General features: G+C 37.5%; 1 pseudogene; it reads right to left on the bottom strand.

The window, feature by feature from the left end:
• Positions 1-1,349: 1,349 nt before the first annotated feature.
• The window catches only part of LOC147497631 (dolichyl pyrophosphate Glc1Man9GlcNAc2 alpha-1,3-glucosyltransferase-like), a 36,480-nt pseudogene continuing 22,441 nt past the window's right edge, over positions 1,350-15,388 (bottom strand).

Below are 15,388 nucleotides of genomic sequence, written 5' to 3'. Positions count from 1 at the left end.
TATAGGTATCGTAGTATAACACCCTTCGTAAAGCTCTCATTAGGCTTAAGACCGACTAATTAGATTAGAAAACATTCCATGCTAGAGCACTAGGAGTGGAACGAATTTGTTACTCCACTCTATTTCGATAGAATTGAGAGTAGAAACTTTGATAAATATAGGCTCGTAAAGTAAGTTTTAGTTTTACTTGCGTTTGTAAGTTTAATCGCTTTATTTCGTAGGTAAAACTATTATTTTTACGTTTATCAACCATCACCAGCTTCAATAATACCCTGTTTATCTTTGAAGAAGATATGTTCTGTAACATCGATCTTGTTCATCCCCCAAGGAATCGAGACCATCCTCATCAGCAATAGAATAAGCATTCCCTTGCATGGTAAATTCCCCTTGGTCACTCAACAACTCAGTGTCAGGAGCAATTGGTTCTTCACAGGAATCACATGCATCAAGGGAAGGGGTGGCGTATTCAGCTGAATGGTAGTAACCACTGATTCTCTGTCATTGGCAGGTAAGTGGTCCAACGGGTCCAACTCAGTAGGTTGAGATACTATTGGTGTAGTAATTGTTGTCATCAGACCACCAAGAACCATATCTCCATTTACGACTATATATACCATGTCAAGGCAAAGAGACTACATCCTAAAGTGAACCTTCATGCACTACGATACTATTTGAGGGTGTAGTTCCTTCAGATTGGTTTAAGTCCCTGGTCTCAATAGTAGACTCATCAACTGGGAGGATAGGATTACACCTTCTTCATCTTTCAGACAACTAGATTCTCCTTGAGCATTTGTATATTTCGTAGGAGTCCATCTCCGTTGTACTTTCCATTTGAACTGATTTTCCTGCTTTGGGGGTTCAGGCTTCTTACTAACCATGTTAGTATCTCCCTTTTATTTGGGGCACTTCGCATCAGCATCTCCAAAGATCTTACAAACACTACACTGAGAGGGGATCCAAGTGTAGTTTAGCTCAATAATCAGAGTGGCGCAGTGGAAGCGTGGTGGGCCCATAACCCACAGGTCCCAGGATCGAAACTTGGCTCTGATAGATGAGAAAGGCTTCCCAAACTTTTTTTTCATTCTTTTTTGTCACCAACAGAACTGATTTTGGAACGAACACTAGTAGTGCACATTAGTATGTGGGAATTGAACCACATATCTGCTGCAAGTCACTTTCTACATCTACTGTCCTATAAGGAATATTGTTATACACCAAGAAGCAACAAATCTGGACATTTTCATTCCACAATCTTCAATTGATTAATTGGAATCAACAGATATATATGAGCTTGAACTCCAAATACAACTTATCTAGAACACGACAGTAGACATGGTGGCTAGTGGCTACTAAGATTTCATGATTCGTTTTAATTGCCATAGCCAAGAGTACATGACACCAAATGCACAATATGTGGACACCAACATAAGAGGCAAAAAATTAAGGAAGCCTGTCGCCAAGAAAAGAGGGTTGTAAAATAAGACCCCATAGTTCAACAACAAATAGACCCACCAGATAAGACATCTCAACAACGCCTACAACCGCTACACCACCTTCCTTTGCAGTCTCTGAAAAAATTTCACTTGTTGTGATCTTTGTGTCACCTTTATCTGTCGATCGTGATGTATTTGATGTTGCAACTTTGCTATATTGTGCAGTAAAACCTGACCACATGAGAAATGAGTGCAAAACAAGCAACGACACTTTTATGGGATACTCCTGGGATTCAAATAGAAGAGGGAACAATGAGTAGCTGGACACTGCATTAAGAAGAAAAATGTAAAGATCACTCATCATAGCAGACTAAAAATAAATACTACGGTTTTCTCTATCATTCACAATCCTATTAATATGAAAAATAAAAAAACCCAGTATACAAATGTCTAGGTAAGAAACACAAAACCAAACAATGAAAAGAACAAACACCTCTTCTGCTAATAGTTACTAAGTAAAGTAATACAAATCAAGGATGGTTATTAATCTATCAGAATCAACTGAGTAGTGAGTACACGTGGATACATCTCCACCTTTAAATATAGAACATCCTAATCTCTGAATCAATCGAAATGGATTCAAGAGTAGGGCCGAACGACGCTGCCTATTCTCGAATAGAGTAGCTTCCCACAAATATAACTCAGCACATCAGCAAGATAAATGGCAATAGTCATAAAGTCTTACCTATTGACAACAAAAAATAGTGTCTCGCATCTTCCAGGCTTTGTATTGCAACAATCGCAAGGGGAACCACGAAATGAAGGGAGGCCTTCTCATGAACATGCCAACCGAAAACAAAACCACAGGTATAAGCATAGGCCACCCATCTCCTGATAAGTTCTCGACGAGGCTCTTTCCATGCCTTAATGAGACATGGAGACAATGCAACTAGCACTGATATGAATGCTATCAATGGATGGAGTCACCTGTCATTCAACAACATTCAGATGTGAGAGATTAGCTTGTGACACTTGCATACTAGAAAGATGTAAAAAAAACTATATCATAGATCACATGTGAACCCTTCACCAGCCTATCAATCCCATGTGTAAATGTGAAACACATTACAGAGGGTTGTTGTAGCCTTATATAAGATCTAAACTCGTCTCACCAATGAACACAATATATATGATTTGACCATTCAAGACAAAATGGATCAAGCTCTGGGATGATCAAAGATAGTTAGATAGATTAGCAGGATTTCAAGTTATGGTTTCAGACCAATAAGCTCCAATGGAAGGCCCGTCATCTAAATAGCATATTACAAAACTCATGATTTGGTACAAACAAGTATTGTCGTATACCATGGAGGCCAAGTTCATCAAGTATGATTGATCGTTTTCGTATAAGATCTGATGAATATAAGTAATCCATATGGGAACAACATTACCTGAGGAAGCACAACAAATGGTGAGGAGTCCCCAACTAGCCCCCCGGTAAATGAACCCACTGGTGCCTTGATGTTGAGACCCAATTTTTTGCGCATGAATGCAAGGCCTTTATCAATAATAATGTAAAATACCCAAAAATTTGGTGCCCAGTATGCATGGCAGAGTCCCCTACCAAAAGGAAACAGGCGATGTATAACTTGTTCAATCTGCAAAAGAAACAGGTTAAAAAATCAATACATAGTTGGAAAATGTCCAAAAGAACATTACGACTAATTTGTTGTTTTCATCATAGTCCGAACAAACAATAGGTATTCATGTTAATATATAACTCAAAATGTGTAACCCATCATTGTGGACTGGGATAGGAGCATGTTTATAACAACACAGTATGAGAATTACAAGAGATAGAACATATAAAACATATCAGTGTATATAGTTCCCGTTTTGTAGAGGCTGTTTTCCGCCATATCGGTTCAGTGTTTAAACCACCACAGGGTCACAAAGCAAATGTCAGTAGTTTTCTATATCTACGTGTTTGGCTGGTGCAACATATATATTTTTTTGTGATCAACCACCATCAGAACTTATACACACTAACATTACCACCATGTACCAAAGCAAAAACGAGTGCGAGTATATCAATTATCTATTTGGTGCGATTATTGCTAAGCAGGTTATAGTAAAACAACTATAATTCTCTCAGGAGTATAATTATTTCACTGTATCTTAAGGTTTTTGAAACGCTTCCTACTTACAAAGCAAACACTCTAAAGAGTAGCAACCAATAAATTGGGAAAAAAAAAAAATACTATGAGATTAATGAAACAATTTGTCCTTCTCTTCAAATACAAGTTCCCATAATAAGTTTTTTTTTATGAATTTTTAATGTTTGGAAGATGGCACCCCACAATGCATGTACAGTCCTACATGCAAAAGGTCCATGAAGTCACAAGGACACCTCGATAAGCTGAATCAATGGTGCTAAATTCAAAACAGTCTTTCACAAACATGTAAGTTGTTCAACACCCATTAGGAAGACAAATGGATTAAACAGTTGATGTATACGGGCTCTAAAACCATGTAAGCGGACGCAACAACTGGACTTTGACAGTAATTACCATAATCTCACTATTTAGCTCAACAAAATATTGCCTATTCCATACATAGTGTAGCGTTAGCCCATTTCGTTGAGCAAATGCAACTAGGCAACTGATGTAGTACATTAATTCATAACAATTGATAACTAAGTTTCACACATGATGGTAGCACTTTGCGGTGTAAAGAATTGAAGTTCCTTATCCGTTTTGGTGCTAACTCAAATTCCTTACTCACGGTTCTTTGATTTTCTAGTTAGAGTAGGGATTCGTTCCAACCTAAAGTCTAGGATAAATTACCAAGCTTTAATTGCTCTTAGGGAAACTAATGAATAAGGCTTTTATGCTAAGTATTGATTTAATTTACTTCCTACGGACACTTACAATGCAAGACACGAAAATAGATCAATTAAGATTTTTAACAAGATACTTAAAGAGAGAAAAAGGGTAGAAGATTATGCTACTCATGCAAGGTCTCACTATATTCTCCTAGAATCAGATTACTACCATCTTTAATTTGTTTTGGGTTCATTATCAAACCCCAAACGGATTGAGAATCGATCCCTAGCAACATGAATTTATCTCTAAGTCTATCTTACTAGCATGAGGAGTTGAACTAATATTTCATCTCTAAAATACCATCTCAACTCCTGGACTCATGAAACAGACTCCTGTCAAATAGAGGAATATGAGGTCAAAGGTGACTCGCATGTGCAACTATCCCAGGCATGAATTGGGTGGTGCACACGAGTCATTCTCAACTTCAGGCCTTAAGTTTGGCCGAACACTACTATTTTGGGGTAGGGTGCTACATGGGTCCTAAGTTCGAAGCAGTTAATCCTACTTCTAAAACAACATATAAGGATCCTCACATGAGCATCATTAACCCTCCACCTTGGAGGGTTTTAGCTCATGGTCCTTGGATTAATGAAATTCTAAAAGTGTATATATATATTGAGAGAGGGGAAGAAGAAGAAGAAGAAGAGTGATCCAGTATCTTTACCTAAAGGAATTGAAGTTTTATTCAAGAACTAGTGTAATGTTTCCACCATTAAAATGTTACAAGAAAGCTCTAAACACTTAGAAAAGAAAAGCGTGAAAAGTAAATGAATGAAAAGTGAGTGTGTTAAAAAATGAGAGAATGAATGTAATATCAAAATGTGGTTAATGACTTAACTCCTAAATCAGCCCACACTTAAGATTTCTCTCCTTTCCTCCCACGTGAAATCACCTCCCACATTTTTTACAAACCTATCTTCAAAACCAAATCATGCCAAAATTACACTATTTTGGATAACCATGCATTTAACCACATGCAAGGTGGGTCCATGTGCTATGTCCATTGGTGGGCCCGAACATCGATTTCTACAAATTCTGGCCTAAGGTACAACTTACTTGCCGAAACCGGAGTCCAGGTTCAAGAGATATGAGCTCCGAAAGTTGATGCTTTTCTTTCCTGTCTTTATTGAGCTTCACATGGCTGATTTGGAAAACTTCAGATATACATCGTTCCCGTGCTTTAATGCAGGTTTAACCCATATTTTCATGTCTACTGCAAAATCCAGCAAAAGTACAAAAATATAATTATTTCATGATTATTAAACACATAATTAACCAATTCAAATTGCTATGTCTCTATGGGGTTTAATATTATAGTTTTGGGTGCTTATCACACTACCCCAAACAACACTTTGCTGGTCCTCAAACAAAGAAGAGACATTAAAACAGATAAGTGGCCAAAAATATATAATCCTAACTAATTCTTGTTTTGCAGAGTGCGGTTGCATTGACCGTATGCAACAAGACCTTAAACCACTAGGAATTTCCTAGTGGACGAGTTATAGCCTCATGAGAGTTTTCCAGAGAAGATACTCACAAACTTCATCTATACTACAACGACTCAGTAACAAAAGCTTGTTTCCTAAATTAATATCAGATATCTATACATATTTTTAGCAGGGAACGAGGATTAATTTCTTTGAAACTCAAGTTAATATGCATACAATAATTAAAACATCTACATATGAACATGCATTACAATGAACTTTACATTAAAATGTACAAGCATGACCGTTTCTGGATTCTTTGGAGAGCATCTCTAAATAGGTTCTCACAGGTATGTGTCGAAACACAAATTCGCTCTTAATTTCCCCACTCAGATTTTGCTAACTCCAGTGTCCAGGGGCACACATTTCCTCAAATCTCAATGACAAATAAAGGAGCCAAGGTCGATCAATCACATCTACTACTTATTATCACACCATCCTACTCATAATTGAGCTAGGGGTCTTTATTAGGTATTGTGGGGCTTAGGTGGTGGTGTAGAAGAAAATGGAAATGGAAAATAAAAAATAACAAGTATGAGAGAATAAGGTCTTCATGATATTTACACTAGAGAAATCCTTGTTTTCTTTTCCTGCTTCTACCTAAGTTTTCCTACTTTGCTCTTAAGCCTTTGGACTCATTTTTATTATTATTATTTTTTTCAAAAGCTTAAGAAACATAATTCTATTTTTCTTTCCTTAAGCAAGTAACTGACTTTTATTTAGAACAAGTCTTTCTCTTTATTTTTCTACATTTCATCATATTTCTCATACTCATCATTTAGGTAGGTTATTTTATTTGGGGTTAATAGATGGGTAATGAATTTTTGGTGAAAGTGAAAGGTTTGATGAATTTGTAACATGTATGAATTTCTGGCTATGTCGATCCAAAGACGGCCTAAATTCTCGCCTAGGGTTCGGATTGTGATCAAGTAAGTAGATGCGTGATTTTATCTATTCAGAAGAACTACTTTTTGTGTCATTACTCACATATCACTCATATCGAGGCTTTTTGGTTAGATTCTCATAGGATTGATAATTTAAGTAGACTAACCGCGGGTTCTAGAAACTTACTGCTATGTGAGATTTCTAGACGATTTTCATCATCGAAAAGGAAACAGGACTTTGTCACTAAGTACATTCACTAACAAGAAAGTAGAAATTATATACAGCCTACAAGTTGCCTAATTTTTGCTACAGGTTTAAAGCATCCCCAAACTGAATGATGCTTAGTCCTCGAAGTATCAATAGATAAAGAAAGAAATTACCTGAGAACCGTGAACAAAATTAAGACTGGATTGCTGTAACAGAAAGTTATTATAACATAATATATTATACATAAATAAATAAAGAAAAACAATATCACACTAAACAAAACTATATATAGTTAGATATATATACACAATGGCCTACTCAAATTTACCATCCAGTAGGTCCTGATGTTCTGACGTCTTCTCGAGTGAAATGCATTTCCTTAGCATCGCGCCAAAAGTTAATGGTTTGCCAAATGGTGCTCTATTTTTGTTCTCCAGATTCGTTCAAATGTGTTAACATTTTGTCATCGTTCGTGTAACAACGAACATACCTCATGTACCGTGAAGGATGTTGCCATTGCCGAAACCTTAATGAACGAATTATTTTGTTCGCCGGGCACATAGAATCTACTTTAACCGAACCGTTAAAAGTAGCTGAAAACTGTGGGAAATGTGTCCTCATAATTCGGCAAGCGGTTACAGGTAAAAGTAGATACTGATGCCGAATAGTGCGAGCTCTTTTCAGATTGGAGATAACACAGTTTAGATATCAAATAATGTATGACCTTGAGCAAGCGTATTGAATACTACACAGGCAGCATTATTGCTAGTAGAAAAATGTCAATCTCCCATGATGTTCAGAAGGATAAACAACATCACATTCCCCACATTCATGGTTATGCTTGCTAAGGGAATGGTGATGTCTAGCCATATGCTAGGTGCATCTCTTTCTTCTTTAATTGCAAGACCATCACCGTATGTTACACGAAAAGTAGGCCATGAAAAGGAACGGGTAGAGTTCTAGATGATGTATGGCCATGTTGATGTCGGCTCGTGATAGGGAAGATCCAAAGTTAGGGCAAATGTTAGCTCAGAAAAGATATGGTGTGTGCCACCAACTTGGATTGTGAACCCATCTAAGAAGAAGTCGTGTGCATGGTTGAATGCTGGTGTGTCTCCCATATTGACATAAAAGTATGCAGCCAAACATGGAGAATAAGTTTGGTCAGGTAGAAGAACAAGAGAAGACTACCTAATGTTATTGATGTAATCACGGAAATGAAGGCCGTAAGCATCGAAATCCATCATAGCCTGAAAGGATTGCTCAGGAATGATTTTAAGTGCATCCATGCTTGATGAAGAAAATTCAGTCGGAGCAGAGAGAGGGAAGGCAGAGAGTCCTGGCAGACTATCAATCAGTGTGAGGAAACGTCCAAAATGAAGTAGCCACGTTGCATAAAGCAACGTGAGGGTCCTACCAGAAGGAAATCAAGTATGTCTCCCATGCCTGATGGATAAGGATATATATGAAGAAAAGTGTCCAATAAAGTCTAACTGGATGGATGAAAGAGTATGGAACCCTAAAACCCTAAACCCTAAACTCCTGTAATCAAATTTAAAATAATAGATTAAAATTTGATTATTGGCTATTAATAACAACTTGAATTTTGACAATCCTAGTAGGCATACTCGCTAAACATTGCTTACTAAAGAAGACACAAAGATAACAACAAATTTTTGATGATTGGAGCACACGACGAAAAACTTAATTAATAATTTATTTATTTATTATTATTATTATTATTATTATTAGTATTATTTATTTATTATTAGTATTTTTTGGTAGAAGATCATGGACCAGGATGACGATGATGATGGGGACGCAGATCGTGCACAAGACTATTTAGTTCATCAATTTGTTGGCTGAGCTGAAGCTGAATGGCCCCTTGATTAGCAGAGAGTGTAGTTTGATTCTCCATTAGGAGAGCGTGATTTTCTAAGGACTGAGAGTGATTTTCCAAGATTTCCTCATGTTCAATGTCGTGCATTGCTTGACGTTCTTGGAATTCCAGAAGACTTTTGATGATGATTTCCTGGCGTGCTTGTAGTTCTCGCATGCCTTGGTGAAGAAAATGAATGCCTTCCATAGGATTAAAAATGTTCTGCATGGCATTTTCATCAAAGAAATGTTCAGAGTATGAGCTTTGGTATTCTTGTTCATTTGTCAGAGTATCTGGAGTCCAAAAACCAGTGGCGCAATCTGTGTGAATTACAGTAAGGCCCGCTTTTTGAAGAGGTATTTCTAGATAAACAGCTGGATAACCGCAAAACAATATAGTTTTTGTGACTAGAGTAGGCAGAGGTGCTAACCATTTTTTAGGCCTGGTGATCGCATTCCAGAGATATTGGATTATGCAAAAGTCATCCCTTTGATTCTACATAATCCAAAGTAGGTGGAGTTGAGGTTTTGTCACTTCAGAAGTTTATGATGTACCTGCCACATTGTGTCTTAACCAGTGGAGCACAGCTTGTTGATTCTGTTTTAAAGAGCGTTAAAGAACAACGTGATGTTTGTTTCCGATTTCGCCACGAGATATAGTAGCATGTAGTAGTTGTTTGACGGTATCAAAGGGTGACTCTAGAATATGGAGCTCCGGGTTATTCATTGGAATTTGAAGTATGTCGGAGATAATTTCCCTAGTTAATTCAAATCGTTGTCCATGGGCATGGAAATAGAATTTACCATGTTCGGGTCCGCTAAATTGGTAGAACATCAAAACCAATTCTCTGGATTAAGCAGCTTCCGAATGATATAGAAGAGGCATCCATTCTCGACGCACAATTTCTGTGTCAAAATATGGAGAAAACATGCCTTCATAAAAAAAAAAAAAAAAAAAATTTCTCGGGCACTATCTTTCTTGGTTGATCAATTTGAAAGTATAAGTGAGGGAAGGATAGTGAAGAATGCGTGAAATGAAGATGGCTGAAAAGAAGAGATTTATAGCCAATATATGAGCCTTTACGAATCTGGATGGCAAGTGCAGTTAGATCCATAATTAATATGTGGAAAACACAAGTGAAACATGTGTTGTTGTTGCACATAATTATGTAACAACAATTATGGGTATCCATAGTAGGTCTTTTCATGTCAGATTCCCAAAACAATTAATGAGGTGTTCACAATGTTAGAAAATACGGAGAAAGATTTCACATGGCAGTTAGACCAACATATATTTTCTATCATGAGTTGTCAAATAGGGTATTGAAAATAACGTCCCTAAGACTGTTACTGAGGTATGCAAAGAGATAGAACGTACAGAGGTGCAGTAGCCACAGTATAGTTAGACCTACAGGTAATTTCTGAATTGATGTAGCAAACCTGAATAATGGAAGATGGATAGAATGATAGAGCTGCATGCACGACATGTGTTAAGCCTGCCTTGTAGTGTGCACGACTTGCTATAAACACAATGAGTCGAGATTGATTTATTTTTGTGAGTTATTGATTTTGTTTATTTGTTATGGTTTTTATGGGTTTTTTTTATGTTTATAATAAGGTAAAAATACAACTAATACACACAAATATTAAATAGACGACTTCTCCATTTAATACGTAAACCGTACAAATATTTGAGAATTATTTAACACACTACACTAATATACAAAGCGACAAAGGGAAAGAGAGATGTAGGTTACATAGATCTAGATATTCTGGAGGATGTTATTCATGATTAACAGTATCACAATGATAAATACTGTTATCAGGAAGACTTTGAATGCCGCATCACGTTGTTGCTTTTCAAATTTCTCGATCGGATCCATTATGTTGAAGAAGATGAGAATTTGTGAAGATTAAGTTGTGGAAAGTGAGAGAATGGGATAAGTGAAGTTTGATGAGGAGTGTCGGATTTTATAGGCGAAAATCTGACAGTTTGTGGATATCTGACCGTTGGGGGTATCTGATTGTTGAGCTTACTTTAGATAAGTCCGATGGACTTACTATTTGAATTAGTCCGTTAGACTTAAAGATTAGGCCCAATGCATAAATGAACAAACTAATATATTTATAGTAGGAAGACAATAATCTAATAACATAAATAATTTCTCATTATGTCCCGAACTGATCCGAAAACTTCAAATGGGAAATCTCGATTTGTTTCAACTCCAAATGGAACGAATGAGGTGCCAAAATGGTCGGCATTAAAAATGTCATCCAATGGGATATGGCAAGTGCACATTCAAACCTCTTTTTTTTTTTTTTTTTTGGGGAGGGTTGAGTCTTGTAGAAACAGAACTCAACCTTTTTATTTTTATTTTTATTTTTTATGTACAAATATACAAGGGGAGATGAACGTGTTAACAACACCGGACGACCAGAAGACTCACCACATACAATAATAAGGCAACTGTCATGTCAGCTCTGGAGCGAACCCAATCCAGCCAGACTGTGGCTTAACCTTTATGTTTTAGGGACCTAGGGTGCAGGACGGTACCATCCCTGACCATTGTGCAATGGTATAATAATAATATTACCCTTAGTACATATGGTATAGCCTCAAACTGCCCCGAAATGAAATCCAATAGCAAATAGCTAGGGGTTGGCCTGGTGAAATCCATTGTTCGTCCGAATTAGGGAACATCCGATGTTGAACACGAATCTCTTTGTGCACAATGCTAAGTGCAAAGGGAAAAATAAAAGACACGAGTATATACATGTTGAGTCTTTTAACGTTAGATCCTCAAGACGAATGTGAGTTTTTTAACGTCAGATCCTCAAGACGAATCCCAACCTGTGGGAGCAATGGGGCGACGACAAAGTTTATCCTGCTCAGCTAGTGTTAGACAAAAATATACCTTATACCGGCAAATATTGGATAGTAACTTAAGACCTGGACAGAAAGGTGTTTGACAATGCATACACCATCCTATCCTTCGCGTATGTCGCTTTCAAGCAAAAGTACTATGACCATTACCTATTCAAGATGGGTGAGATTTACATCAAATGATGAGCTGAAGTTCGCGAGGAAGAGAATAGAAAAGGGAAGAGAAGGAAGGAGGGGAAATTTTTGGTACCCATTGTTTATCAGAAGGCACGTTTGCTTGATTATCAGAAGACATTTATACTCAATTCTGAAATAGGGTGTTGGTACCCATATACTCTAAGAGATTTGAGAGAAGAAAAGAAAAAAGGGTCCGGCTACCCTAATGGTGTACTTCCCTTTTTTTAAACACATGGAAGGAAGTACACCAGCGAATCTAGTAGTCTCTCTAGACTGGATCTTGGAGAAGTATCTTTTCGACATCTGGAGAACGCAACTCATGATAATATTTAAGGCGTTGGCCATTTACTTGAAATTCGCTGTTATCGTTTAAATTTTTCAAAGAGATAGCCCCATAAGGGGTGACAGCATAGACAGTGAAAGGACTAGACCATCGTGTTTTAAATTTTCCTGGAAAAATGTGTAATCTTGAGTTGTACAACAAAACTTTTTTGACCAATTTTGAAATCTTTTCTCAATATGTGCTTGTCATGCACACTTTTCATGTTGTCTTTATAGGACTTTGAGAGATCATAGGCATCACTCTGAATTTTCTCAAGCTCATTTAATTGTAATTTTCGCTTCTCGCCTGCCGAGTTAGTATTATAATTTAGGCTTTTGATGGCCCATAAAGCACGATGCTCAAGTCCTACCGGCAGATGACAAGGTTTTCCAAAAACGAGGCGATAAGGAGACATTCCTATAGGTGTCTTGAATGCCGTTCTATATGGCCACAAGGCATCAGATAATCGAAGAGACCAGTCTTTCCTAAATAGATTAACTGTTTTTTCTAAAATAGGCTTAATCTCTTTATTAGAGACTTCTACTTGGGCACTAGTCTGAGGATGATACGGAGTTGCCACCTTGTGAGTGACTCCATATTTCTTTACTAACAACTCAAACATTTTATTAGAAAAATATTTTCCCTTATCACTAATGATAGCTTTGGGAACACCAAAACGAGAGAAAATATTTCTTTTACAAACAAAATGACAGTCTTATGATTATTCGCATGACATGCCATTGCCTCAATCCATTTTGGCACGTAGTCAACAATTACTAGTATGTAGAGAAAGCCATGAGAATTTGGAAAGGGACCCACGAAGTCGATGCCCCACACATCAAAGATTTCCATAATTAAAATTGGATTTAAGGGCATCATATTGCGCTGAGTAATGCGTTCTAGCTGTTGGCAGCTGGTGCATGCTTTGCAATGCTCATGTGCCTCTTTAAACAATGTTGGCCAATAAAACCCACATTGTAGAACATTTGCCATAGTTTTCTTACCACTAAAATGACCACCACAAGATTGTTCATGGCAGAAGGATAACACGTTATTGTGTTCCCAGTCGAGAATGCAATGGCGGATCAGTTGGTCTGAACAATACTTGAAGAGGTAGGGATCATCCCATAAATAAAATTTTACAGTGGATACGAACTTTTTTCGGTTGGTACGAGACCAAGATGAAGGGACTTCCTCGGTAACTAGGTAATTTACTATATCAGCGTACCAAGGAGACAAAAAGACAGAATATAAGTGTTCATCGGGAAAGGAATCACAGATGGGTTCGGTATCATTTTCGACATCACTAACGAGTCGTGATAAATGGTCCGTAACCACATTTTCGCAACATTTTTTATCTATAATTTCTAGAGTAAACTCTTGCAAGAGGAGGATCCATCGGATCAACCTCTGTTTTGCATCTTTTTCCGTTAGTAGGTAACGAAGCCGCATGGTCAGTGTAGACTATTGTGGAAGAACCAACTAGGTAAGGATGAAACTTATCCAAGGCATATACAACAGCGACAAACTCTTTCTCAGTGGTGGTATAGTTACGTTGAGCTTCATTAAGAGTCTTACTAGCGTAGTAAATGACAATTGGCTTGTCCTCTTGACATTATGCCCTAGGACAGCTTCAATAGCGTAGCCACTGGCGTCACACATTAATTCAAAAGGTTTAGACCAATCAGGTGGTTGAATTATAAGAGCTATAGTAAGGGCAGATTTTAAGGTCTCAAAAGCTTGTTTGCAATTGAAATTGAAGTCAAAGACGACATCTTTAAGCAGGAGATTTGTTAAAGGTCGAGCAACCTTAGAGAAATCTTGGATAAATCTCCTATAAAAATGCACGAATGTCGCGAACTACTTTTGGTATAGGAAGGGAAGCAATTTTTTCAATCTTAGCTTTATCGACTTTGATTCTGTCCTTTGAAACAATATGTCCTAGAACTATTCCTTTTGTAACCATAAAATGACATTTTTCCAAATTAAGAACGTGATTTTTCTCTTCACAACGCGCAAAAACCTTTTCAAGATTTGATAGACATCTATCGAAAGAATTACCATATATTGAGAAATCGTCCATGAAGACTTCTATAAAACGTTCAACCATATCACTGAAAATGTGAAGCATACAGCGTTGGAATGTACTAGGGGCATTGCGAAGGCCGAAAGGCATTCGTTTATACGCAAATGTACCAAACGGACAAGTGAACATTGTTTTTTCTTGATCAATAGGATCTATGACTATTTGAAAATATCTTGAATAACCATAAAGAAAATAGTATTATGCATGACTCACTAAATGTTCAAGCATCTGGTCAATGAAGGGAAGTGGGAAGTGATCCTTACGAGTGACCGCATTAAGTTTGTGATAGTCAATGTATATTCTCCATTTCACTAGGATACGAGTGGAGATGCATTCATCTTTATTATTTTGCACAACTGTAATGCCAAACTTCTTAGGAATAACTTATATTGGACTTACCCAAACACTATCAGAGATAGGGTAAATAATACCTGCATCGAGTAACCTTAAAACTTCCTCCCGTACCACATCCTTCATGGTGGGGTTTAGACGATGTTGCAGTTCACGCGACGTCTTTGCATTTTCTTCAAGATGTATGCGATGGGTGCACACACTAGGATCAATGCCCTTTGTAGGAACCGTTATGGTAGGATGTAATCGACTACAAACCGTGAAAACCCATGCGCATCGGAATAAGGGTGTTCACGATTTTGGTTAGAAACATACCTTTAGATCAGCTGTGATATCTATGAGAATCTAAGATCTATGAAATCAGCAACCTCTTGATCTTCTGTTGTATTCCTATCCTTAGAATGGACGTTGTGTGGGCAACGATCTTCCAGCCTCTTCTTTCTCTCTTGGCCTCTCTCACTCACAAAGTAGGAACCGAATTTGGATCTCACTTTTCTTGAGCAAAACCTGAGTATTTCAGCTAGAGAAAGAGGGGTTTCTTTATATAGGCTACAATAGGGACCATGAGGAGAAATTAGGGTTAGGTCTCCTGACGGGCTTGGGCTTCCCATGTTCGCCCAGAACACACAGCCCAAGTTCGTCAACAAATGGCTTATTCCACTAACGGCCATTGTTGCACTACCGGCCCAATCCCAAATTATGTTTATGGGCTCCATATTATATGCTCATTGATCTCCCCGTGTTTAAGATATCGAATGCCCGTTGATTAAGTCAAGTTACTGACAACTACATT

Source organism: Coptis chinensis, chromosome 5 (assembly GCF_015680905.1).
Source record: "Coptis chinensis isolate HL-2020 chromosome 5, ASM1568090v1, whole genome shotgun sequence".
Classification (NCBI taxonomy): Eukaryota; Viridiplantae; Streptophyta; class Magnoliopsida; order Ranunculales; family Ranunculaceae; genus Coptis; species Coptis chinensis.
This window is presented reverse-complemented; position numbering and strand designations above follow the sequence as displayed.